This window comes from Drosophila willistoni, unplaced genomic scaffold (genome assembly GCF_018902025.1).
Source record: "Drosophila willistoni isolate 14030-0811.24 unplaced genomic scaffold, UCI_dwil_1.1 Seg346, whole genome shotgun sequence".
Lineage (NCBI taxonomy): Eukaryota > Metazoa > Arthropoda > Insecta > Diptera > Drosophilidae > Drosophila > Drosophila willistoni.
Window position 1 is genome coordinate 42,048 of NW_025814296.1, and position 27,626 is coordinate 69,673.

Below are 27,626 nucleotides of genomic sequence, written 5' to 3' on the forward strand. Positions count from 1 at the left end.
CCTTAGTAGATGTCTGACTAACTGGATTCTGGACTTGGATTGGCTGCAACTCATCCCTGGCCACATTGGCTGTGAATCATGGCATAGCTGGCACCTTGTGCAAATAAAACACCTCCACCGGGCCGGGGATGTTTAGTTGTGTATAAAGCTAAGCTACCTTCTTCATTTAATTACTATCTGTCTTTTGCTTAAGCTTTTTCGTCGACTGCTGTGTTAGTTGGCGTAAATAAATAAATAAATAAATAAATAGAGCAAAAATTTTTCCATTATTAAAATCAAATTATTATTATTGAATTAATTTCTTATAATTATAAAACACTCATCTCACTTAATGTGAATGATGGTTTTACTTGATATATAATTTCACGCATTTAATGTCAAATTCAAGTTAAATTTTAAATTTAATATCAAAATACAAATGTTTATTTTCTTTTGAAATGAGCAAAATTAAAGCAAATGTGATTATATATTTTGTAAGTGTAAAAATAAAGATATTTTTGAACAAATTTATTAAATATATTCAATTAATGAAAAACGAAAATGAACGCTATTAAATTATGGCCGTATTCGTAAAATGTTACCACAAATAATATATGTATTTTAATTTATTTTATTCAAAAATATATCATATTGTCAAGTATCTTTAAATATTTAAAAATATGTGTTTGTTAAAAATCATAAAACTTATCGTTATTTAACAACACATTTAATAAATAACATTATTCTGGTTGATCCTGCCAGTAGTTATATGCTTGTCTCAAAGATTAAGCCATGCATGTCTAAGTACACACGAATTAAAAGTGAAACCGCAAAAGGCTCATTATATCAGTTATGGTTCCTTAGATCGTTAACAGTTACTTGGATAACTGTGGTAATTCTAGAGCTAATACATGCAATTAAAACACGGACCTTCTGGGACGTGTGCTTTTATTAGACTAAAACCAAGCGATCAATTGATCGTTATATTGGTTGAACTCTAGATAACATGCAGATCGTATGGTCTTGTACCGACGACAGATCTTTCAAATGTCTGCCCTATCAACTTTTGATGGTAGTATCTAGGACTACCATGGTTGCAACGGGTAACGGGGAATCAGGGTTCGATTCCGGAGAGGGAGCCTGAGAAACGGCTACCACATCTAAGGAAGGCAGCAGGCGCGTAAATTACCCACTCCCAGCTCGGGGAGGTAGTGGTGAAAAATAACAATACAGGACTCATATCCGAGGCCCTGCAATTGGAATGAGTACACTTTAAATCCTTTAACAAGGACCAATTGGAGGGCAGGTCTGGTGCCAGCAGCCGCGGTAATTCCAGCTCCAATAGCGTATATTAAAGTTGTTGCGGTTAAAACGTTCGTAGTTGAACTTGTGCTTCATACGGGTAGTACAACATACATTTGTAGTTAGTACTATACCTTTATGTATGTAAGCGTATTATCGGTGGAGTTCTTATATGTAATTAAGTACTTGTGCTTTTTTATATATTCCTCCTATTTAAAAACCTACATTAGTGCTCTTAATCGAGTGTTTTTGTGGGCCGGTACAATTACTTTGAAAAAATTAGAGTGCTTAAAGCAGGCTTCAAATACCTGAATATTCTGTGCATGGGATAATGAAATAAGACCTCTGTTCTGCTTTCATTGGTTTTCAGATCAAGAGGTAATGATTAATAGAAGCAGTTTGGGGCATTAGTATTACGACGCGAGAGGTGAAATTCTTGGACCGTCGTAAGACTAACTTAAGCGAAAGCATTTGCCAAAGATGTTTTCATTAATCAAGAACGAAAGTTAGAGATTCGAAGGCGATCAGATACCGCCCTAGTTCTAACCATAAACGATGCCAGCTAGCAATTGGGTGTAGCTACTTTTATGGCTCTCTCAGTCGCTTCCCGGGAAACCAAAGCTTTTGGGCTCCGGGGGAAGTATGGTTGCAAAGCTGAAACTTGAAGGAATTGACGGAAGGGCACCACCAGGAGTGGAGCCTGCGGCTTAATTTGACTCAACACGGGAAAACTTACCAGGTCCGAACATAAGTGTGTAAGACAGATTGATAGCTCTTTCTCGAATCTATGGGTGGTGGTGCATGGCCGTTCTTAGTTCGTGGAGTGATTTGTCTGGTTAATTCCGATAACGAACGAGACTCAAATATATTAAATAGATATCTTCAGGATTATGGTGTTGAAGCTTATATTGCCTTCATTCATGGTAGCAGTAAAATGTTTATTGTGTTTGAATGTGTTTATATAAGTGGAGCCGTACCTGTTGGTTTGTCCCATTATAAGGACACTAGCTTCTTAAATGGACAAATTGCGTCTAGCAATAATGAGATTGAGCAATAACAGGTCTGTGATGCCCTTAGATATCCTGGGCTGCACGCGCGCTACAATGAAAGTATCAACGTGTATTTCCTAGACCGAGAGGTCCGGGTAAACCGCTGAACCACTTTCATGCTTGGGATTGTGAACTGAAACTGTTCACATGAACTTGGAATTCCAAGTAAGTGTGAGTCATTAACTCGCATTGATTACGTCCCTGCCCTTTGTGCACACCGCCCGTCGCTACTACCGATTGAATTATTTAGTGAGGTCTCCGGACGTGATCACTGTGACGCCTTGCGTGTTACGGTTGTTTCGCAAAAGTTGACCGAACTTGATTATTTAGTGGAAGTAAAAGTCGTAACAAGGTTTCCGTAGGTGAATCTGCGGAAGGATCATTATTGTATTTTCCAACCGTTATTAAAATAAATAAATACCAAATTAATATAAAGATATATAAAATGAAAATGAAATTGAAGATGAGAGAGAGATCAGGGGAAGTCAATTTAATACAATATTTGATTTGAAAAATTAAATTAAATTAAATTAAATTTAAATAAAGTAAAATGAGTATAAATATATAACAATTGACGGTAGAAAAAAAATATATTAACTCTTCTTGAATTATGTATTCCGATCGGAGATTGAAAATGATTTTTGTATATCTTTATTTATCTGCGTGTATATGTACCATAATATACAGGCGTTGCGTAATGTATTGGCCATTGTTGGTTTGGGCATACATTGGTTAAAGCAACATCCCAAATGTACAATGTTGTACCTGCATTTAAGGTTAACGTTTTACATAAATTGATAGTTTACTTTAAATTTCAAGTTTTTAAATTTTGTCAAGTCCAGTATTCAATCACTTATGTTAACTAAGACATTTCGCAGCATTCGTTTGGGTTAAGATTTTATTGAAGGAATTGATATATGCCAGTAAAATGGTGTATTTTAAATTTCTTTCAATAAAAATATTATTGACGTAATGAAATAAACAAACAATTTAATAATCACTCTAAGCGGTGGATCACTCGGCTCATGGGTCGATGAAGAACGCAGCAAACTGTGCGTCATCGTGTGAACTGCAGGACACATGAACATCGACATTTTGAACGCATATCGCAGTCCATGCTGTTATGGTACTTTAATTAATTTTAGAGTGCTGCTTGGACTACATATGGTTGAGGGTTGTAAGACTATGCTAAATAAGTTGTTTTAATATTTTACGAAATATTAAAGCATATGGTATATTATTGGATATATATGTATATTCATAATATTAATAATAATTGAAACACATTGGCTCACATATGTATGAGAAAAACGAAGATGTATAATTTTCTTTTTCAAATCAAATGATACTGGGGAATGTCTAGCATAAAAAATATTAAATTTTAATCTAGAATTGCCTCTTATTAATGATATGAAATGAAAAAATAATTGTGTCATAATATTATTCTTCACTTAAAGTAAAAATTAACAATGGTTTTAATATATTAAATAATATATTTGTGTGTATATACAACCTCAACTCATATGGGACTACCCCCTGAATTTAAGCATATTAATTAGGGGAGGAAAAGAAACTAACAAGGATTTTCTTAGTAGCGGCGAGCGAAAAGAAAATAGTTCAGCACTAAGTCACTTTGTCTTTATGGCAAATGTGAGATGCAGTGTATGGAGCATCAATATTCTAGTATGAGAAATTAACGATTTAAGCCCTTCTTAATTGAGGCCATTTACCCAAAGAGGGTGCCACGACCGTATAACATTAATGATTACTAGATGGTGTTTCCAAAGAGTCGTGTTGCTTGATAGTGCAGCACTAAGTGGGTGGTAAACTCCATCTAAAACTAAATATAACCATGAGACCGATAGTAAACAAGTACCGTGAGGGAAAGTTGAAAAGAACTCTGAATAGAGAGTTAAATAGTACGTGAAACTGCTCAGAGGTTAAGCCCGATGAACCTGAATATCCATTATGGAAAATTCATCATTAGAGTTTTAATATTTTAATAATATTATAATAATAGTGTGCATTTTTTCCATATAAGGACATTGTAATCTATTAACATAAACCAAATTTATCATAAAATATGACTTATAGTTTATTTAAATTATTTTGCTTGCATTTTAACATAGAATAAATGTCATTAATTTGATAAAGTGTTGATAGATTTATATGAATACAGTGCGTTAATTTTTCGGAATTATATAATAGCATGATTATCATTGATTTTCTGTGTTTATTATATGCACTTGTATGATTAACAATGCGAAAGCTCCAGGATACCTTCGGGACCCGTCTTGAAACACGGACCAAGGAGTCTAACATATGTGCAAGTTATTGGGATATAAACCTAATAGCATAATTAACTTGACTAATAATGGGATTAGTTTTTTAACTATTTATAGATAATTAACACAATCCCGGGGCGTTCTATATAGTTATGTATAATGATATTTATATTATTTATACCTCTAACTGGAACGTACCTTGAGCATATATGCTGTGACCCGAAAGATGGTGAACTATACTTGATCAGGTTGAAGTCATTGAACCCTGATGGAAGACCGAAACAGTTCTGACGTGTAAATCGATTGTCAGAATTGAGTATAGGGGCGAAAGACCAATCGAACCATCTAGTAGCTGGTTCCTTCCGAAGTTTCCCTCAGGATAGCTGGTGCATTTAAATGTTATATAAAATAATCTTATCTGGTAAAGCGAATGATTAGAGGCCTTAGGGCCGAAACGATCTTAACCTATTCTCAAACTTTAAATGGGTAAGAACCTTAACTTTCTTGATATGAAGTTTAAGTTTATGATATATTGTGCCCAGTGGGCCACTTTTGGTAAGCAGAACTGGCGCTGTGGGATGGACCAAACGTAATGTTACGGTGCCCAAATTAACAACTCATACAGAAACCATGAAAGGCGTTGGTTGCTTAAAACAGCAGGACGGTGATCATGGAAGTCGAAATCCGCTAAGGAGTGTGTAACAACTCACCTGCCGAAGCAACTAGCCCTTAAAATGGATGGAGCTTAAGTTGTATATCTATACATCGGAAGGTATCGGAAGAGTTTTCATTTCTGTTTTATAGCCGTACTATTATGGAAGTCTTTCGCAGAGAGATATGGTAGATGGGCTAGAAGAGCATGACATATACTGTTTTGTCGATATTTTCTCCTCGGACCTTGAAAATTTATAGTGGGGATACGCAAACTTCTCAACAGGCCGTACCAATATCCGCAGCTGGTCTCCAAGGTGAAGAGTCTCTAGTCGATAGAATAATGTAGGTAAGGGAAGTCGGCAAATTAGATCCGTAACTTCGGGATAAGGATTGGCTCTGAAGATTGAGATAGTCGGGCTTGATTGGGAAACAATAACATGGTTAATGTGCTCGTTCTGGGTAAATAGAGTTTCTATCATGTATGATAGTTATTTGTTCCCCAGATAGTTAGTTACGTAGCCAATAGTGGAACTTTCTTGCTAAAATTTTTAGGAATACTAATTTTTAATTAGTTCTTTTAAATTATAACGATTATCAATTAACAATCAATTCAGAACTGGCACGGACTTGGGGAATCCGACTGTCTAATTAAAACAAAGCATTGTGATGGCCCTAGCGGGTGTTAACACAGTGTGATTTCTGCCCAGTGCTCTGAATGTCAAAGTAAAGAAATTCAAGTAAGCGCGGGTCAACGGCGGGAGTAACTATGACGTTGAAGGTGTGGTGTTTCCTGGGTGCTGTTGAGCTCCTAGTCTCTAGGTTCTTTCAAGTAGCTAATTCGAGCGGCGAAGCAACTCTTGGGGTTACCAGCCCCTTGAGGCAAGTAACGTTGGTCAAGATGTGAATACTGTGCCTCGGGTATACAACACAACAACAACTCCAGCGACTTCCCGTTGTAGTGTATTCACATAGTCGCCTATCATTCATACTTAAAGTATAGCTCAACTTGTAAAACTTGGTTGCAAGCATAAACAATCTTCAATTGTTTGTATATATGTATGTGCAGGTATGCACATGCAAACATACTGATTATGCATATGCGTAATATGAGCTAGGGCTAAGAGAGCGTGTGACCGCTGAGTCAGCACTTTGGCCCCCCCCCCCCCCCCCCCCCCCCCCCCCCCCATTCCATTTGTAGCTGCCGTCCAACGGCAGCATAAGAACAGATATAGGCTAAGAACTCTTTAACGAAATAAAGTAAAATGATTATCAAAACTCACAGCTAAGGGCACAGACGTGCCGCTGTTTTTATTTAAACTTTATAATTAATACTCAAACTCGGAACCCGGTCATTACATGGCGACCGTGACAGGACCTAAACAGGACCTGTGTAAAAATTTAAAAAAAAAAGAAATATTAATTAAATAAAAAAAAAAAAAATATATACGAAAAAAAACAACAGCTAATAATTGATGCGGCGAAATATCAGCAACAGCAGCAGCCAATTAAGGCCACAGTGTCGGAGAAGGCAAATATGCCCACATGAGTGACACTGGATTTGGAAATTCTGCACCTGTCGTGCAAAGGGACGCGCCAACACTCGAGGAAGCACTCGAGGCGTGTCCAGCCGATGGACCCCGTCCTCTTACCATAGAACAATATAAGGCGAGGACTGCAAGGAAACAGGAAAAACCAAAACATAAACGAAGCGGCCGGAGGATAAAGCTACTACAACAGAGACGTTTAATGAAGGACATGGTGGAGGCCACCAAAGAAAAAGAAGACCGACAGCGCTACATAGAGCGCCTGCAACAAATAAATAACGAGCTTCGCCAAGGTGCGAAACAACGGCAAACGGGCTGCATAATTGCAGTAGCCCCAATTTGCCCTTAATTTTAATTATTTATAACAAATCTATGCGGGAAACCGCTGTTTACAAATTACTAAAAAAAAAAATAGGCTTGTACTAACACATGTGGTAGACATAGATTTAATCAAAATTGTAAAACTTATGTAAGTCTACCACATGCCCTTAACTCTTTTCCTTTTCTCTGGCTCACTGCATTCACAGTTGATGCACAAAAAAAAAAATCATCTCTGGCTCACTAAATATCAATACTTATAAATATCAATACTTATATTTGCATAAAATTGAAAAAGAAATACAAAAAGAGAGCTTACAATTTTTTTTTTTCTCAAAGTTCAAATTCAAATTTTCAAATTTTCAAATTTTCCCATGAAACTCTCATTAAATGTATGGAGTCGAACTCCATATCAAAGCTAGATAGTACAGAAGAAAGCATTAGAAAATTAGTTAGCATGTTGGACCATGAGTCCAAGGTAGCGGATTCAACCGCTAATGTTATAAATACTGTCGAAACATCTTCAATCGACTTAAAATTTATAACAATTTTATTAGTAATAATCGTCGTTTTGCTATTAGCAAACTCCCTGACGAAACTTTATAAATTGCACAATAGATGCATCAAAAAGAAATACCAAAGTAGGGCCATAGACTTAGACAAGATCTAAAAAATATGGAATGGAATAATTTAGTAAAAAATCTAAATAATTCCAGAGACAAATTTAACAGATCATATAATTGTATCAATAAAGATACAGTTATTAAAATAGAAACTCTAAAATTACACATAAATAACCTTATTCAACAATATAATAATATTGTTTTAAAAATTCAATTGGTCGACGACCAGCTTACTCCTGCTCATAAAACACAGTGCTACAATTTAATACAATCTTTAAATGAAAGGTTGACAAAAATAAGCGCGAGAAGAAGTCTGGAAATACAAATACCAGAAGAACCATTAGCTTTAGCCGAGTTCGATGCAAATCAACTAAGCGAGCTAAATGAGTCAAAGCCAACAGTCGACATCGAACAAGATAGTGACATTGAATCATTGTTCGAAGAAATAATAATAAAAATGGCACTAACAATTGTAGATTTTTTGAAGCTGGCCTCAAGTCTAATATCAGACTATGACGGTAAGCCAGAAAATTTGCAAAGTTTCCTAGATTCTTTGAATCTAGTAAACACACTAAAAGGCGACCATGAGCAAACAGCCATAAGCCTGATCAAAACAAAATTAAAAGGCCACGCCAGAAATTTGATAACCACTGAACAGACAATAGGTGAGATCATTACTCACTTGTCTACAACAGTGAAGGGAGAGTCGGTAGAAGTGGTATCAGCTAAGCTTCTCAATCTCCAGCAAAGAAACAAAACTGCTACCCAATACACCCAAGAGGTGGAAAAGTTAGCAAAGGACCTTGAAGGTGCCTACATCAGCGATGGTGTGACCCCAACTCTTGCTACCAAGTATAGCACAGTAACAGCAGTAAAGGCAATGACGAAAAATTGCACAATAGAAAGGGTTAAGAACATCATGATGGGAGGTATTTTCACAAATATGGATGATGCTGTATCCAAATTTGTAAACACTTGTACTGAGATAACAGGACAAAGCAATTCAGTCCTATATTATCGACGAGGTACAAGTTATAACAATAGAGGAGGCCGAGGTTATAATCGCGGAAGAAATTATAACTATAATAATAACAGCAACAACAATAACAACTTCCATAATAATAATAACCGTGGTGGAAGACGAGGCCAGAATAGAGGAAGAGGCCGAGGAAACTTCAACCGAGGTTATAATACCGGTAATGTCAGATTATTACAGAATACATCGGAAAACCAACAGAACCCTTTAGGCAACACACAATAAATCCAAAAATTTACACTATCAACCTTAGTCTTAACATATTTGTTTGCTTCACAAATCACGAAACAAACACAAATTTAACATTTTTAGTAGATACAGGAGCAGATATATCACTCCTAAAAATAAATTCAGATAATTACAATATCAAAGACAATAAAATTATAGACATTGAAGGCATAGGCCAAGGAATAATTCAATCCAAAGGAATCACAGCAATAGAAATTCAAACAGCCAAATACATAATTCCACATGAATTCCATTTAGTAGATCCCGATTTCGCAATACCATGCGATGGAATAATCGGCATTGACTTCATAAAAAAATTCAATTGCCAGTTAGACTTCAACCCAACCGAAGAGTGGTTAATAATTAGACCAAACAACCTAAATTATCCGATTTATGTTCCGATTACATATAGTTCAGGCAATAATGCACTACTTTTACCAGCTAGATCCCAAGTGGTCCGAAAAATAGAAATAAACACAGAAGAAGAGTGCATATTGATACCAAATCAAGAAATTCACAATGGAATTTATGTCGCTAATACAATAGCAACGTCCAAACATGTTTACGTCCGTCTGTTGAATACAACTAATTCTGACCAATTGGTCAATGTAGGAAAACTAAAATATGAAACACTTTCAAATTACGAAATTGTCCGAACAAACCCAGACATCAGATGTGAAACAGTTTTGAATAGCTTAAAGAAAAATTTCCCCCTCAATTTAAAGAACAGTTAACAAAATTATGTACCAAATATAGCGATGTATTCGGACTAGAAACCGAATCGATATCAACAAACAATTTCTATACGCAAACATTAAGACTAAGGGATGATGAACCTATTTATATTAAGAACTATAGAAGTCCGCATAGCCAAATAGAAGAAATCCAAAACAAGTAGGAAAATTAATAAATGATAAAATCGTAGAACCATCTGTATCCGAATACAATAGCCCACTCTTATTAGTCCCAAAGAAATCTAACTCAGAAGAAAAGAAATGGCGATTAGTAATTGACTATCGTCAAATAAACAAAAAATTATTGTCCGATAAATTTCCGCTTCCCAGAATTGATGACATTCTAGACCAATTGGGTCGAGCTAAATATTTCTCCTGCCTCGACCTAATGTCCGGTTTTCACCAAATTGAACTAGAAGAAAGTTCAAGAAACGTAACATCTTTTTCAACAAGCAATGGCTCATATCGCTTCACGCGATTGCCATTTGGACTTAAAATAGCACCGAACTCTTTCCAGAGAATGATGACAATAGCATTTTCAGGATTGGAACCTTCGCAGGCATTCCTTTATATGGATGACTTAATGGTGATAGGATGTTCCGAAAAACATATGATTAAAAACTTAACTGATGTTTTTAACGTATGTAGGAGATACAACCTAAAGTTGCATCCAGAAAAATGCTCATTTTTTATGCATGAAGTGACATTCCTAGGTCACAAATGCACTGATAAAGGAGTCCTGCCCGATGACAAAAAATACGATGTCATAAAAAACTATCCGGTTCCGCATGATGCAGATAGCGCGAGGCGATTCGTAGCATTTTGTAATTACTACCGTCGTTTCATAGAAAACTTCGCCGACCATTCGCGACACATAACTAGATTATGCAAAAAGAATGTCCCTTTTGAATGGACGAGCGAATGCCAAAACGCATTTATGCATCTTAAAGAAAAGCTTATGCATCCAACACTACTTCAATATCCCGATTTTAGCAAAGAATTTTGTATAATAACTGATGCAAGTAAACAAGCTTGTGGAGCGGTTCTAACTCAGAACCATAGTGGACTTCAACTCCCAATAGCTTATGCATCACGTTCATTTACAAAAGGCGAAAGCAATAAAAGTACAACAGAACAAGAGTTAGCAGCAATTCATTGGGCAATAACATATTTTAGACCATATATTTATGGAAAACATTTTACAGTAAAAACAGATCACAGACCACTAACATATTTATTTTCAATGACAAATCCAAGTTCCAAATTAACACGCATGCGGCTGGAACTTGAAGAATATGATTTCACAGTAGAATACCTAAAGGGAAAAGATAATTTTGTTGCGGATGCACTTTCCCGCATAACAATAACCGATTTAAAAGACACTCAACATAAAGTCCTGAAAGTCACTACCAGGCGACAAAGTAGACAAGAGAAGAACTGTACAGTTAAAAACAATGAACTTTTGCCAAGGCAAAATCATTTAAATGTATCCAAGCCCAACGTGTACGAAGTCATTGCAAATGATGAAGTACGAAAAGTAGTGACCTTGCGCATCACAGAATCTAAATGTTTCTTTAAGCATGGAAATAAAGTGATCGCAAGAATTGAAGTTAGCGACATATATACTAATGGAATTCTCGACTTAGGTCAGCTCTTCCAAAGGCTTGAAAAAGAGGCCGGTATATTAAACATCCGCCAACTCAAAGTGGCACCGAGTGAAAAGGTCTTTGAATCAATTTCAATAGATACTTTCAAACAAATGGGCAATAAAATATTAAGATCATTACGAGTAGCGCTACTCCAGCCGGTGACCCATTTAAGAAATGAGAAAGAGATACAACAAGTACTGTCTACATACCATGATGATCCAATTCAAGGAGGTCATAGTGGCATTACAAGAACAATATCGAAAATCAAAAGACATTACTATTGGAAAAATATGACACGTCATATAAAAGAGTACGTACGTAAATGTCAAAAATGCCAGGTGTCTAAAACCACGACACATACAAAAACTCCTATGACTTTCACTGAAACACCAGCAAACGCTTTCGACATAGTGATAGTGGATACAATTGGTCCACTACCAAAATCGGAGCATGGTAACGAATATATAGTCACATTAATATGTGACCTAACAAAATATTTAGTAACCATACCGATCAAAAACAAAAGTGCAAACAATGTCGCAAAAGCAATTTTTGAAAACTTTATACTCAAATACGGTCCAATGAAGACGTTCATTTCGGACATGGGAACAGAGTATAAAAACCAAGTAATAACTGATATATGCAAGTATATAAAGATCAAGAATCTCACCTCTACTGCATATCACCACCAGACTTTAGGGACAATTGTAGTTAAGCAAGGTGACCCTCTGTCTCCATTACTATTTAATCTTATCATTGATAGATTACTTAGGTCCTACCCCAGAGAGATTGGTGCCAAAGACAGAAATACCATGACAGGCGCGGCAGCGTTCGCGGATGATCTGGTGCTATTTGCGGAAACTCCGATGGGGCTTCAAACATTGTTGGATACCACGGTAGGCTTCCTAGCCTCCGTGGGACTCTCCCTTAATGCTGATAAGTGCTTCACTGTCAGTATAAAGGGGCAAGCCAAGCAGAAGTGTACTGTCGTAGAACGACGGAGCTTTTGTGGGGAGGGGAGGGGAGCGAGTTACCTACCCGGTCACCACACCAACGAATTCACATTTAACTACACAAACCATGGACAACACATCAAAAAGGGCAACAAATAACACATATGTACATATGTATATACGTACATACATATTTACACACATACATATATCCATACATACATATATAGACACATACATATATATAACATACATAAATACATACATACATATACACATACATACATAATTAACTGAAAGAGAGAACGGCATTGTTGCCGAATAAAAATATTCATTGTGTGTTGAACGTCAAACAAGACAGAGGTTTTTATTTTATAAAAAAAAACTAAAAGTAAATAAACTCAGGGAAAAGTTACTCTTTTCCTCGAACACGACGTCGCCAAGATGTTAACTGGCGCAGCTTAACGACTTCAGGGACGGGAAAAAGTGCCCCGAAGGAACTTACGTTCATGCATAAGTATCAAAAAAAAAAAAAAAAAATATTTAAATAATGATTCACGAATATTTCATTGGTAAAAAAAAAAAAAAAAAAAAAAAAATGTTTAATAATGCATAAATTGTTGTCTAATCGTGCTAGAGATTGTTAAGTGCGCTAAACCAGTGCATTTAGCGATTGAACCAACTGAATCGGACAGAGCGATAAAGACAAAAAAACATGTATGTACATACATATACATAGGGGAGAGGGCCCAGTTATGACCAGGGTTTTGAAAAACCTCGAAATTTTTTCTTCAGTTCCGGAAAATGAAAAATTAAGAAGTTTAACATTTAAATATTAACCAAACGCAACTTTTTTCCAAAGAATGTATGTTTATTTGAGTTACTCAAAAAATTTTGGAACAGATTTAATTTGGATAACTTTTTTTAACCCAAAAAAAAGTTATGACTCACCTTAAGAAATTCACTGAAAATAAGAAAATATGAAAGGAATGTCACACGAATTGTTGTGATTTAATGGTTTACTTATTATGAAGGGCTTCAAAACTAAAACCCCAAAAGAAAATGACCATATATGAGAACGATTTTTAGCCCTCGTCGTCCATGTCACTTTCGCAGTTTTTGCAAGCGAAATAACTTGCTTAAATGCTAGCGCACTTCGAATGAACATTCCCGATCGAGATCTTCCAGAATATTCTCGGACAAACTGGTCTCAATATGAAAATATCCTTTCCTTGTTGTTAAACAACAACAAAAATGTGGAAATTTGACAATTTTACATAATCCGAGTGCAAAAAAAAAATGGGACATAACTGGGCACCCCAGCTGAGTCATAACCGGTTTTATAGTTTTATAGTTTTAAGTTTATATGTATATTTTTTATAGACACTACATAATCACATAAATTTATTATAAATTTATAGAATCACAAAATATACGGCAAATACAGTATTTTGATGCATTACACTCACCTTTTCACTGTTAATTTCACAAAATTTTGGTACTTTGAAAAAAATTAAAAAAAACTTTTTCGCACGATTTTCAACACCATGTTTGGTACGCGTATATACAATACGATTATTAACGTTGGGGTCTGTCCAAAAACTGCAGAACGTCTAACAAACATGATTTACAGGGCTCAAACTGTCATTCAATACCGCATTTCAAAAATATTTGAGAATGTCACAACTGGGCCTGAGCCACAACTTTCCCCTACATATACATACATATGCATAAATCGTCAATGTGTACTATGCACTCAGTGATATTGATGTTGGTGTTGCCTTTGAGTTTCACTCGAATTTCAAATATTACATCATCTTTTAAAAATTTTTGCTTCGGGTGTATTTGTTCCCCCGAATTCAGCAATTCCCGTTAAGCACATACACACATGTATATGGCTACAAGCTGCGTAACAGGCGACATTATCGTTTGCTACATTTTGCAGACTTGCATGTCTTGTCAGAGTGACGGCGATGCCTCAACGGTACAAAGTTGCTTCGCGACAAGCGTCTCTATTTCATCATCTTTTTGGTCTGACCGCGTCGCGAGTCGCACATTTTGGTGGCTTTACGTGTTCCGTTAGAGCAAAACGACAGCGATGACGCGACAGTCAGAATTGTTCGACGAGTTGCGTCGCAAATTTTGGAGTGCGTTTTGTAGTTTCCTTACCTTTTGGGCGTGTCATTGAAATTTCAACCGCCTTGCAAGCAACATCGATCTTCAAAAAAAAAAAATATAAAAGAAAAGTAGACAGAAGTCAAAGTATGTGGAAATTAAACAACAAGCTGTGAAATTCGACTGCTTCAAGTTTGTCAACTGGAGCGAGCAAAGGCCCAACAATATTAGCCGAAAGTGAAAGGGGTAATGTACATGTATATATATATAGATATAAAAAAAAAAAAAACAAAATTGATTCAAATAAAATATGTAAAACTATAAACAAATGAAGTAAGTAAGTCGTCTCGCCGACTTAGGTATACCATACACCAGTAAAGCAAATATTTCAACTTTATTAAACAAATGCATTTTCACATGCTTTTTACAAGCATATCTTAGTATCTCGCTCACTCAATCATGCGAGCACCCTAGCGCCCCCACCAGCCAACGGCCAACTCCGGCCTTATGGAAAAACGTTTATATGCATAACTCGACTGTTTTTTGTCCGATTTTGATCAAATTTGGTATTTTGCTAGATATTAGTATTAAATTTAAGTGTGCTTAATTGGATTGCATAAGGTAAAACAATACGGGAGTTAATCAAGTTTTTCAAATTACGGGGGCGAAAAAGGGCGTGGCAAAATTTTTATACATACAGCGTGTGTGCATTTACTAAGCGAATATACATACCAAATATTGTGTCTCTAGCTGGAATAGTTTTTGAGATAAACGCTTTTCTTAAATTTCGGGGGCTTGATCACTCTACATCACTCTACATACTACACGAGTCTACATACCAAATTTGGTGGCTCTAGCTCTTACAGTCTCTGAGATCTAGGTGTTCATACGGACAGACGGACGGACGGACGGACGGACGGACAGACGGACATGGCTAAATCGACTCGGTTGTTGATCCTGATCAAGAATATATATACTTTGTGGGGTCGGAAAAGCTTCCTTCTGCCTGTTACATACATTTTGGCGACTTTAATATACCATTTCACCCTATGGGTGTATGGTATAAAAACACTACTATAGAAATAGTACAACTTTCCCCAACTTTGTGATTCCCAAGGAACCCTCCAAAGTAAAAGGGGGCAAACCAGCCTCTGGTTTTCATACTCAAAAAAAAAAAAAAAAAAGAGAACAAATAGTTAAACGACACATAAGCTGTTTAAACCAACACATAAGTTGTTGTACAAATTTTTTCGTGTTCTTATTGCGCTACATATAACATATATTGGCACATATAACCGGAACCTGCTGTATTGGACAGAGCTAATAAAAAAAAAAAAAAAAAAAACACAAACACAAAAAAAATAAAAAAAAAAACTATGTATCAATTTTGAAACAACAATAAAGATGTTGAATACACATAAAAGCTTGTCTATTCAAAAAAAAAAAAATAATTTTTTTTTATTAACAAGGTGTGTCATAGCTTAATCTGGTGAAATTCACGGCTGATGACCGTCCGCCCTTAGTTGGGACTACTGCAACGAGCAACAATCTCAGCTAGCTTCAGCACAACCGCGAAATAAACCAACAAATATTTAAACCCATCATTTCATCGCTTGCCACACGGAGGGACAACAATTCGTGCGTCGACAGATTCAAAAAAAAAAAAAGAAAGGACACCCTGCTTACACATAATACTAATTACAATAAAACATAAGTAAGAAAGATATATTGAGCTACGATTAAGTTAAAAAGTAAGAAACACGATGTAAGAGACTAGATAGTAACAAAAACAAATTCAAAAAAAAAAAAAGTTTTCGAATTACCAATGAGTTTCGAATTATCAATGCCTTTAGATCAGGAGATTCCTCCAGCCCAACCCACTGGCCCCCAAACACAGGAGCCATTGGGTGGGTTTAAGATATCCGATTTATTACAATTGATTCAGTCTATGCCTGTATATGAGGGAAATAAAGAGGGACTAAAAGAATTCATTACCAATGTTGAGGAGTTTTTAATGCTTATTAAAGGAGCAGATCAGACACCTGTAGGGGTCATGATTTTGAGAGCAATCAGGAACAAAATTCAGGGTAAAGCTCATGAAGTCTTGTATCAATCAAATGTGCGACTTAATTGGAATGAAATTAAAGATACCTTAATTAAACACTTTGTCGATAAAAGAACCGAGTATAATCTAATAGACGAACTTGGAATATTAATACTGTAAAGCCAAACCCGACAAAGATTGAGACAATAAAGAAATTCCCTTTGCCTACTACACAGAAACAAATTAAATCATTCTTAGGTGCCATGGGTTATTATAGAAAGTTTATTAAAGATTTTGCTAAAATAACAAAACCACTAACTAAACAACTGAAGAGAAAATCAAAGGTTACTGTTGACGAGGACTTTATAAAAACTTTCGAATATTGTAAAACCTTGTTATGTAATGACCCGATCCTAATATACCCTGATTTCGATAAACCGAAATAATACTTGCTACAGATGCAAGTAATGTCAGTGCAGTGTATGGAGCATCAATATTCTAGTATGAGAAATTAACGATTTAAGCCCTTCTTAATTGAGGCCATTTACCCATAGAGGGTGCCACGACCGTATAACATTAATGATTGCTAGATGGTGTTTCCAAAGAGTCGTGTTGCTTGATAGTGCAGCACTAAGTGGGTGGTAAACTCCATCTAAAACTAAATATAACCATGAGACCGATAGTAAACAAGTACCGTGAGGGAAAGTTGAAAAGAACTCTGAATAGAGAGTTAAATAGTACGTGAAACTGCTCAGAGGTTAAGCCCGATGAACCTGAATATCCATTATGGAAAATTCATCATTAGAGTTTTAATATTTTAATAATATTATAATAATAGTGTGCATTTTTTCCATATAAGGACATTGTAATCTATTAACATAAACCAAATTTATCATAAAATATGACTTATAGTTTATTTAAATTATTTTGCTTGCATTTTAACATAGAATAAATGTCATTAATTTGATAAAGTGTTGATAGATTTATATGAATACAGTGTGCAAGTTATTGGGATATAAACCTAATAGCATAATTAACTTGACTAATAATGGGATTAGTTTTTTAACTATTTATAGATAATTAACACAATCCCGGGGCGTTCTATATAGTTATGTATAATGATATTTATATTATTTATACCTCTAACTGGAACGTACCTTGAGCATATATGCTGTGACCCGAAAGATGGTGAACTATACTTGATCAGGTTGAAGTCAGGGGAAACCCTGATGGAAGACCGAAACAGTTCTGAGGTGCAAATCGATTGTCAGAATTGAGTATAGGGGCGAAAGACCAATCGAACCATCTAGTAGCTGGTTCCTTCCGAAGTTTCCCTCAGGATAGCTGGTGCATTTAAATGTTATATAAAATAATCTTATCTGGTAAAGCGAATGATTAGAGGCCTTAGGGTCGAAACGATCTTAACCTATTCTCAAACTTTAAATGGGTAAGAACCTTAACTTTCTTGATATGAAGTTTAAGGTTATGATATATTGTGCCCAGTGGGCCACTTTTGGTAAGCAGAACTGGCGCTGTGGGATGGACCAAACGTAATGTTACGGTGCCCAAATTAACAACTCATACAGAAACCATGAAAGGCGTTGGTTGCTTAAAACAGCAGGACGGTGATCATGGAAGTCGAAATCCGCTAAGGAGTGTGTAACAACTCACCTGCCGAAGCAACTAGCCCTTAAAATGGATGGAGCTTAAGTTGTATATCTATACATCGGAAGGTATCGGAAGAGTTTTCATTTCTGTTTTATAGCCGTACTACCATGGAAGTCTTTCGCAGAGAGATATGGTAGATGGGCTAGAAGAGCATGACATATACTGTTTTGTCGATATTTTCTCCTCGGACCTTGAAAATTTATAGTGGGGATACGCAAACTTCTCAACAGGCCGTACCAATATCCGCAGCTGGTCTCCAAGGTGAAGAGTCTCTAGTCGATAGAATAATGTAGGTAAGGGAAGTCGGCAAATTAGATCCGTAACTTCGGGATAAGGATTGGCTCTGAAGATTGAGATAGTCGGGCTTGATTGGGAAACAATAACATGGTTAATGTGCTCGTTCTGGGTAAATAGAGTTTCTATCATGTATGATAGTTATTTGTTCCCCAGATAGTTAGTTACGTAGCCAATAGTGGAACTTTCTTGCTAAAATTTTTAGGAATACTAATTTTTAATTAGTTCTTTTAAATTATAACGATTATCAATTAACAATCAATTCAGAACTGCCACGGACTTGGGGAATCCGACTGTCTAATTAAAACAATGCATTGTGATGGCCCTAGCGGGTGTTGACACAATGTGATTTCTGCCCAGTGCTCTGAATGTCAAAGTGAAGAAATTCAAGTAAGCGCGGGTCAACGGCGGGAGTAACTATGACGTTGAAGGTGTGGTGTTTCCTGGGTGCTGTTGAACTCCTAGTCTCTAGGTTCTTTCAAGTAGCTAATTCGAGCGGCGAAGCAACTCTTGGGGTTACCAGCCCCTTGAGCCAAGTAACGTTGGTCAAGATGTGAATACTGTGCCTCGGGTATACAACACAACAACAACTCCAGCGACTTCCCGTCCTGGGGACCAACCGAAAGAGGCTATAGCAGTGGTAAATCTCGCGGGAGAGATTCCCTGTGCAGTATGTGGGCGCCTCTTCAATACTAAAAGGGGGCTCGGTGTACACATGTCACATCAACACAAAGACGAACTAGATACGCAACGTCAGCGTGAAGATGTAAAACTCCGATGGAGTGAGGAAGAAGCGTGGATGATGGCGAGAAAGGAGGTGGAGCTCGAAGCAAGTGGTAATTTGAGATTTCCTAATAAGAAGCTAGCGGAAGTATTTACTCACCGTAGCTCCAAAGCAATTAAATGTTTTCGGAAGAGGGGTGAATATAAGGCAAAACTGGAGCAGATAAGAGGGCAATCAACTCCCACCCCAGAAGCAGTGGACTCAATTACCTCACAGCCTCGCCCTAGTTTACTCGAGCGAAACCACCAAGTATCATCGTCGGAAGCGCAACCAATCAATCGATCAGAAGAACAGTCGAACTGGGAAATCATGCAGATACTATAGGGCAATCGCCCCGTAGAATGTAGTCCCCGGTGGAGAGCCCAGGTCTTGCAAACTATTGTAGATAGGGCGCGAACCGTAGGGAAGGAAACCACTCTCCAATGCTTATCCAACTATCTCCTGGAAATATTTCCATTACCAAACGAACCACACACCATCCGTCGGAGCAATTTGCGAAGACCTCAAACTAGGAGACGGTGTCAGACAACTAGAGTACGCACAGGTTCAGCGTCGTTGGGATAAGAATACTGGGAGATGCATTAAATCCTTGCTTGATGGAACAGATGAGTCGGTTATGCCAAACCAAGAGATAATGGAACCCTATTGGAAACAAGTAATGACGAATCCCAGCACATGCTCTTTCGATAACACAAGATTCCGTATGGAACATTCACTTGAGACGGTTTGGTCAGCGATAACGCCACGCGACCTGAGGGAAAATAAATTAAAGTTGTCAAGTGCTCCGGGTCCTGACGGTATCACTCCAAGAACAGCCAGGAGTGTACCCTTAGGCATTATGCTACGCATAATGAACCTGATTCTCTGGTTCGGCAAAATACCATTCTCTACCCGAATGGCCAGAACTATCTTCATTCCGAAGACTGTGACGGCAAATCGACCGCAAGACTTTCGTCCAATAACAGTCCCCTCGGTTTCGGTCAGGCAATTAAACGCTGTTCTGGCTTCTCGATTGGCTTCTAAAGTTAACTGGAATCCAAGGCAGCGCGGTTTCCTACCTACCGATGGGTGTGCTGATAATGCAACGTTGGTTGATCTCATTTAGCGGGAGCACCATAAACGGTGGAAGTCATGTTACCTTGCGACGCTGGATGTCAGCAAGGCTTTTGACTCAGTATCACACCAGGCCATTATCAAGACTTTACAGGCCTATGGTGCTCCAACAAATTTTGTCAGCTTTATAGAAGAACAGTATAAGGGCGGCGAAACCTCCCTCAATGGGGCAGGATGGAGTTCAGGGGTGTTTATACCCGCGCGGGGCGTTAAGCAAGGTGACCCTCTGTCTCCATTACTATTTAATCTTATCATTGATAGATTACTTAGGTCCTACCCCAGAGAGATTGGTGCCAAAGCCGGAAATACCATGACAGGCGCAGCAGCGTTCGCGGATGATCTGGTGCTATTTGCGGAAACTCCGATGGGGCTTCAAACATTGTTGGATACCACGGTATGCTTCCTAGCCTCCGTGGGACTCTCCCTTAATGCTGATAAGTGCTTCACTGTCAGTATAAAGGGGCAAGCCAAGCAGAAGTGTACTGTCGTAGAACGACGGAGCTCTTGTGGGGAGGGGAGGGGAGCGAGTTACCTACCCGGTCACCACACCAACGAATTCACATTTAACTACACAAACCATGGACAACACATCAAAAAGGGCAACAAATAACACATATGTACATATGTATATACGTACATACATATTTACACACATACATATATCCATACATACATATATAGACACATACATATTTTTAGCGGACGTTGACGATACTATGCGCAGTACGTTCAAGTGGCCCCTACGACACCAGGACAAAGCATGTTACGCGCGAGCCCAAGCAGATAACTGCACACCTCCCACCCGACCGACCGAGGGGTGCAGCCGTATAACGCACGGCACGAATCGCGTGGACAAAATTCACAATAGAAAAGACAGACAAACACATAATACTATAGCTATCTATTAACTAAATGGGATAGGATAGATGTTTTAAGCATATTAATAGAAAACTCTGAGCCGATTACAGGGAATAGAAGATTGTAATCAGAGCAGAGGACCCTAAAAGGTTCATGCATAGCATAGTTAGAAGAACAACGACTAAGGGATAAAGGTATTAAAGGATGTCTACTCCGTCTACATGGTACCGAAAGATTCACCTGAGCTAATAACTCAGGCGAGTCGATATCACCAATTAGGAGCTTGTGCATAAAAATGACACCAAGCATAATTCTACGGTTAGTTAGGGACGGAAGGTTAATCAAGAGAAGTCTACTAGAATACGAAGGCAAATTGACATTGCGATCCCAGCTTAAGCCACGAAGAGCAAATAGCAAGAACTGCTTTTGAACGGATTCTAGTCTAATCTGGTGCGACTCATATTGAGGTGACCAAATGCAAGATCCATACTCTAAAATAGGACGGACAAGCGAAGTAAAAAGAACTTTAGTTGTATAGGGGTCATCAAATTCTTTTGACCATCTTTTAATGAAACCCAGGACACTCATGGCCTTTGCGACCGTGGTGGAAATATGGGTGTTAAAATTTAACTTATGGTCCATAAGTACGCCCAAATCATTCATATTATTTAGACGTTCTAAAGGGCTGTTGTTTAGAATATAAGTGACCAGTTGAGGAGAGTTACGAAAAAAAGTCATTACCTTACATTTGGTAGTGTTAAGATTTAGTAGATTAAACTGGCACCAGGATTGAAAGTTTTTAAGATCAGCTTGTAGCCGACAAAATGAATCTGTATCTTTATAAGTAAGACAAAGCTTGACATCGTCAGCATACATAAGCACACGCGAATGAACAATGACTGATGGAAGATCGTTAATAAATAGTGTGAAGAGCAGAGGGCCAAGATGACTACCTTGAGGTACACCAGAAGTCACAGGAATGGAAACGGAAAAAGAAGAGTTAAAAAGTACCTTCTGTTTTCTATTTGTTAAATATTCTCGAACCCAAGAAAGGAAAAGGGGTGGAAACCCAATGTCGCTCAGCTTAGAAAGTAAAAGGGTATGATTAACGGAATCAAAGGCTTTGCTGAAGTCAGTGTATATGACATCAGTTTGTTTACCATTTTTGAACCCCTTGATAATTATTGATGTAAATTCTAAAAGGTTAGTGGTTGTAGATCTACGTTTCACAAACCCATGTTGGGATGGCGAAATAATAGAGCTGCAAAAATGTTGCAATTGAGAGGTTATAATTTTCTCAAAAGCTTTCGGAATAGCGGACAATTTTGAGATACCCCTATAGTTAGAGGCTTCGGACTTTTTGCCATTTTTATGCAGAGGAATAATATACGACTCCTTCCAAATAGATGGAAAAGAGGAAGATTCTACAGACAATAGAAACAATTTTAAAATGGGTTTACATAATGCGTTTGCACAGAACCTGAGTATACATCCAGGAATACCGTCTGGCCCCGGAGAATAAACAGGTTTAACTAATTTAAGTTCGGTAAGAATAGAACTTTCATCAATCACTGGATTGAAAATGCAATTAGCCTTTTTTAAATGATAAGGATACGGACTTGCTCGATATTCCGTTGAGGAATAAGTTGTTTTGAAAAAACTCGCAAACATATCGGCAATTGCCTGATCAGTGCTCGCTTTTTTATTTTGAAAAGACAAAAAAGATGGGTGCACAGAGGTCTTACGTTTAGAATTAACAAAATTATAAAATTGTTTAGGGTCAAAAGAAAACTGAAGCTTACACCGCTGAAGATAATTCTTATAGCATTGTGTATTAAGCATCATGAATTTTATACAGAGCATAATCTGATGAACGACGTGTTTTTTGGAACTTCTTATAATATCGTGTCTTCACATTTTTCAAATTGGATAGCTCGCGAGAGAACCAGGGAGGTTTGTTAAGCCGCTCCAGCCTACCAAGAGGCACACAAATATCAAAGAGTGAATTCAGAGTATCATAGGAAAAACGAACAGCCGCGTTCATATCACTACAATTGTACAGATAAGACCAATCGGTAGTAGCAATGTTTTCATTAAGGCTGGCAAAGTCAGTCTTACGAAAGCACCTAGTTAGTGGTAACTCATTTGAACCAAGTAATGGTGAAAGCAAGGGCAAATCAATTTTTAAATTTAATGTAGGATGAAATTTGTCTTCTGGAAGAACAAATGGTTCGATCCTAGAAACCTCACAATAAGAAGAATCCAATACAAAAATAAGATCCAACGATTTTCCATTAGAATTTAAGACAGGATTGACTTGGGATAAAGATAAGCCTAGAAGGCCATCAATAAAGTCATGTGACAAAGAGGGCAGCAACGTGGTAGATTCATCTGTTAGTGACCATGCTAAAGCGGGTAAATTAAAATCACCTACAACTATGAGCATGTCTTGACTCGAAACTAAAGAGGAGACAAACTGAATTGCCTCTAAATGATTTAAATATACCACCATGCCTGACAATGGTGGAATATAGGAACAAGTAATGAAAGCATTAAAAGATTTAAAATTTACTTTAGCACCGACAAACTCAATCTCCTGGGTACTAGAAAATTGAATCATTTCAGATGATAAAGCAGCATCCACAGCTATCAGAACGCCACCACCTATGCGAGAAATCCGGTCACGTCTGAAAATAGAAAAGTTTGTGGAAAAAACCGATGCATCAGCAATATCAGGTTTTAGCCACGTCTCTGTGAAAGCTAGAATGTTATGCTCAAAAGAAAGACTATCTACATAGAGATTAGGAAGTTTAGATTTCAGTCCTCTAACGTTCTGGTAACCCAGGTTAAGGGACGAAGCTAGTTTTTTGACACACCAGCAGATGCTGATGTGGCAGGAATAGTATTAGTTGTTGTTGTAGGCAAGCGAATCGGTTGCCGATTTTTCTTTTTTACAGTATATTCCTTAACTATTATATGTTTAGGCCAAAAATCTTCTCGACATATAGTGTCGAAGATATTGGCAGAAACACTAATTTTAAAGGACGAAATGTCCCGAGAATAAGAAAATTTAAACTTCTCCACCGCAATATTCGAGACGTTAACTTTCTTCCGAATATAGGCTATTACATCATCAGATGTGACAACAGGGTCTAGCCTAGAAACAAATATATGTTTCTTTGGTGGTATGCCAACGAGAGGCCGCGGTCCCGAAGCGTCAGCCGCAGCAGTAACGTTGGACAAGTCACCCACTGCAGCAGTCAACTTGTTCACGGGGCCCTCGATACTTTTAGAACTATCGGCAATTTCCATTGGAATGGGTAATTGCCCAGACACATCGGACACTACAATAGGCATCGTTTTTAAGAGATCATTCCCAGGTGATACCGGTAATTCATTACTAATAGCATTCACAACCGGGCTCTTAAACGATATCAATTGCTGTACATTAGGAGTGGACGGTGCATGAGACCGGTCGGGGACGATAAGAGACGCTGGCGGATCTACAGATACAGAAACACCCCAAGGACTGGTCCTTTTACGTTTCGGAGACTCATTCATAAGCGATAAACTTCTGAACTGAGTCTCCACCGCAGTAAACTCCGCTTGGAGTTTATTAAAACCTGCCCTTAAAGTGTCAAAACTATCTCTAGTCCGCCTCATGAAAGAGCGCATCTCATTCTCGACCTCCCGGCAAGCATCACATCCATATTTTAAGCCACCACCTTTAGCAATAGACTCCTTGATTCTGCCTGTGTAACCTGCACACTTAACGTGAACCGCATTGTCACACAACCAACAAAGAATATAATCATGGGAGTCAACCGCATTAGTGGCAACTATGCAATTATTTTTTGAGCAGTTGATATTTTTTTATCAAAAGTTTAATTTAATTACAAAAGGAAATACAAAAAAATAAAAAATAAAAATTCTAAAGGTAAAAAATCTGTGTATAAGAATATACTGACCAGTTCTGACACAAGGGTTAATGTGCAGAGTAAGCCTTCACAACTAAAGAATAAAAAGAAATGAAAACACAAAAACAAAAACACGTATCACAGAGTCGCGGGTAGGCAAAAGACGAGAGCGCAAATCAATCAAGAATAGGAAAGAGCGGGAGAGCGCGTCAAATTGAACACATGCAACAACAATTTGTACGCAAGAGCGCGAGAGTTAGTTAAAACGGTAAAGACACAAAAGCAAAAGAGATAAACAAAACAACAACACCGCTAATGCAAGTATTGTTGTAAGTTTTGATTTTATTTAAATTTAAACAAAAACGACAGCAAGAATTCGCGAAATGAAAATAAAATTCGGATGTTGTAATTGTTATTAATTAAACCGATAATTTAAGAGTTATATAAAAGTATTTAATCGCGAGAAAAAATAAAAGTTGATAAGCGCAAAAAAAACACGTCCGTCCTCTGCAACGAGTGAAAGTTTTTTTGATATACATACATACATAAATACATACATATGTATATACATACATACATAATTAACTGAAGGAGAGAACGTCTTTGTTGCCGAATAAAAATATTCATTGTGTGTTGAACGTCAAACAAGACGGAGGTTTTTATTTTATAAAAAAAACTAAAAGTAAATAAACACAGGGAAAAGTTACTCTTTTCCTCGAACACGACGTGGCCAAGATGTTAACTGGCGCAGCTTAACGACTTCAGGGACGGGAAAAAGTGCCCCGAAGGAACTTACGTTCATGCATAAGTATCAAAAAAAAAAAAAAATATTTAAATAATGATTCACGAATATTTCATTGGTAAAAAAAAAAAAAAAAAAAAAAAAATGTTTAATAATGCATAAATTGTTGCCTAATCGTGCTAGAGATTGTTAAGTGCGCTAAACCAGTGGATTTAGCGATTGAACCAACTGAATCAGACAGAGCGATAAAGACAAAAAAACATGTATGTACATACATATACATACATATGCATAAATCGTCAACTATGCACTCAGTGATATTGATGTTGGTGTTGCCTTTGAGTACAATATTTCATCATCTCTTAAAAATTTTTGCTTCGGGTGTATTTGTTCCCCCGAATTCAGCAATTCCCGTTAAGCACATACACACATGTATATGGGTACAAGCTGCGTAACAGGCGACATTATCGTTTGCTACATTTTGCAGACTTGCATGTCTTGTCAGAGTGACGGCGATGCCTCAACGGTACAAAGTTGCTTCGCGACAAGCGTCTCTATTTCATCATCTTTTTGGTCTGACCGCGTCGCGAGTCGCACATTTTGGTGGCTTTACGTGTTCCGTTAAAGCAGAACGACAGCGATGTCGCGACAGTCAGAATTGTTCGACGAGTTGCGTCACAAATTTTGGAGTGCGTTTTGTAGTTTCCTTACCTTTTGGGCGTGTCATTTAAATTTCAACCGCCTTGCAAGCAACATCGATCTTCAAAAAAAAAAATATAAAAGAAAAGTAGACAGAAGTCAAAGTATGTGCAAATTAAACAACAAGCTGGAAAATTCGAATGCTTCAAGTTTGTCAACTGGAGCGAGCAAAGGCCCAACAATATTAGCCGAAAGTAAAAGGGGTAATGTACATGTATATATATAGATATAAAAAAAAAAAAAAAAAACAACAACAAAATTGTTTCAAATAAAATATGTAAAACTATAAACAAAAAACACTACTATAAAAATAGTATAACTTTCCCCAACTTTGTGATTCCCAAGGAACCCTCCAAAGTAAAAGGGGGCAAACCAGCCTCTGGTTTTCATTCTCAAAAAAAAAAAAGAAGAGAACAAATAGTTAAACGACACATAAGCTGTTTAAACCAACACATAAGTTGTTGTACAAATTTTTTCGTGTTCTTATTGCGCTACATATAACATATATTGGCATATATAACCGTGCCCACAAGTTTGTGTGTATGTGTAACCGGAACCTGCTGTATTAAACAAAGCTAATAAAAAAAAAAAAAAAACACAAACACAAAAAAAATAAAAAAAAAAACTATGTATCAATTTTGAAACAACAATAAAGATGTTGAATACACATAAAAGCTTGTCTATTCAAAAAAAAATAATAATTTTTTTTTTATTAACAAGGTGTGTCATAGCTTAATCTGGTGAAATTCACGGCTGATCACTGTCCGCCCTTAGTTGGGACTACTGCAACGAGCAACAAACTCAGCTAGCTTCAGCACAACCGCGAAATAAACCAACAAATATTTAAACCCATCATTTCATCGCTTGTCACACGGAGGGACAACAATTCGTGCGTCGACAGATTCAAAAAAAAAAAGAAAGGACACCCTGCTTACACATAACACTAATTACAATAAAACATAAGTAAGAAAGATATATTGAGCTACGATTAAGTTAAAAAGTAAGAAACACGATGTAAGAGACTCGATACTAACAAAA

At 37.2% G+C, this 27,626-nt stretch overlaps 1 long non-coding RNA gene and 2 other non-coding genes across 3 annotated transcripts; all 3 read left to right on the forward strand.

Moving 5' to 3' along the window:
- The first annotated feature begins 721 nt into the window (after positions 1-721).
- LOC124461331 lies at positions 722-2,715 on the forward strand. Its single transcript, XR_006955031.1, has one exon. It is a non-coding gene; the product is annotated as a small subunit ribosomal RNA (ribosomal RNA).
- A 613-nt stretch (positions 2,716-3,328) lies between these two features.
- On the forward strand, positions 3,329-3,508 carry LOC124461328. Its single transcript, XR_006955028.1, has one exon. It is a non-coding gene; the product is annotated as a 5.8S ribosomal RNA (ribosomal RNA).
- A 545-nt stretch (positions 3,509-4,053) lies between these two features.
- Positions 4,054-18,147, forward strand: LOC124461323. Its single transcript, XR_006955018.1, has 2 exons — positions 4,054-4,863; positions 17,721-18,147. It is a non-coding gene; the product is annotated as an uncharacterized LOC124461323 (long non-coding RNA).
- Positions 18,148-27,626: the final 9,479 nt, after the last annotated feature.